The sequence below is a fragment of the Euprymna scolopes genome, chromosome 17, assembly GCF_053919585.1.
Source record: "Euprymna scolopes isolate OS-2025 chromosome 17, ASM5391958v1, whole genome shotgun sequence".
Classification (NCBI taxonomy): Eukaryota; Metazoa; Mollusca; class Cephalopoda; order Sepiida; family Sepiolidae; genus Euprymna; species Euprymna scolopes.
The window spans coordinates 58,196,763-58,198,458 of NC_136498.1; the positions used below are offsets into that span (position 1 = coordinate 58,196,763).

At 35.3% G+C, this 1,696-nt stretch overlaps 1 non-coding gene across 1 annotated transcript; it reads left to right on the plus strand.

The window, feature by feature from the left end:
- The first annotated feature begins 49 nt into the window (after positions 1-49).
- LOC145297244 (U2 spliceosomal RNA) lies at positions 50-244 on the plus strand. The gene has a single exon (XR_013870117.1). It is a non-coding gene; the product is annotated as a U2 spliceosomal RNA (small nuclear RNA).
- Positions 245-1,696: the final 1,452 nt, after the last annotated feature.

Sequence of the window (1,696 nt, forward strand, 5' to 3'; positions counted from 1 at the left end):
TAAATTGTTACCTAACCATTAGACTTTTCTGAAACTTGTCCAAAATGTAACTGTTCCTTGGCCACATGGCTAAGATCAAAGTGTAGTATCTGTTCTTAACCGATGCTGCACTTGTTTGTAACTAATAAATAAATGTGTTACGGACGGAGGGACCGACCGATGGAGAATAGTTTTTTTTTTTTAAATGTATACCACAGAATAGATTTTTTAGTCGTGTCCAAGCAACTTTATAAGTCACTCAGTCGCTCGGCTAGTCCGTAACACATGTACTTTTTATTTCTTTTTATGTTTATTATACCACTATTTATTGGTTTTCGGGGTTCCTGAATACGAAAATAACATTTCAAATTCCCTAAATCATATAATTTTTGTGATATAAAGTGGGGGATCACTTTTATGTATTAATTTAATGTAAAATGATCACCCACTTTACAACCAGTCAATCTTAAAGCCTTCCAAGTCATTCTCCAGATCATTCAAGTTGTTTTTGAAGGATTCCAGTTATTTTTTAAGCATTCAAGTCATTCTTACGGTCATTCAATTCATTAAAGTCATTTACTTTTTATTTATTTAAGTCATTTCAGCCCATTTTTCGGTCATTTGAGTTTATCTTTAAGAATTTCATGCCAATCCTACATTCACGCATTCATTCATTACATGAGAGCACGCGACTAATGGCTATCAACCTTGTTTTCTCTCAAATCGATTTCCTCACTTTTTTCTATATTTTCCTTGACTTTTCCGAGTCAACTGAACCATCTCAGCTGTTCTACATCTCCAAACCAAAGCACTCTCATCCATTTTTTTCAATACTCCCATAATAAGAAAGTATCTGTTCTGCATACATCTCCCTATACTGTCCAGAATTAATATTCCTCTAAGGTCATTAGACCTAAGCACATCTTTAAATTCACATTACACACCCACCGTGCCATTCTCATATCATCCCTCTCCATGTGACACATGTCCTCAACTCTCATTGGCCAGGTTTCACTTCCATAGATCAGCACACTGCATACACATGCTTTGTAAACTCTTCTCTTGGTCGGCTGTGGTAACACTGTTGGTTAGTAATGACATAAGTTTCTTATGCTACTTCATCCATTTTTCAAATGTTGCTTGCATACCAGCACCAGAATCTCCCTCTGCCATAATGTTATCACCAACGTAGAAAACTTCTAGTCAAGCTCAATGTTTAAATATACTTTCTCCACATCTGAGTTATTATCTCCTTTTCTTACACACTGTTGCCGTTTACTTATTTCGAATATGCAGTTGCGCTTAACCCACTTCCAGTTTTCAAGAGAATTTGATGAAATGAAAGAAATATAATGATGATGTCTCATAATATGACCATTTAATTTTTTTTTTTTACAAAGGGGTCATCACTTATAAAGGCCCGGAGGTAACTCGAGGATAAGGGTTAATGAGTGTACGGTAGTCAATAGGACAATATCATACTAATCGTTAACAGTGGAAATTTGGTAAATTAGATTACTTAAGAGGAACAGCTCATCAAGAACTTGTTTATGTTGGACTTGAAGACGACTATATTATAGTCAGTTGGAAAACAGGAAAACAGCAGAGAGTTCTACAAGCGTACAGTTCTAAGAAATAAGCTTTGTCTATGGAATCTATGTTTAGGTTTCGGCATAGATAAAGAGTGGGGAAATTATTTATAGTGGCTTCAGGTAGA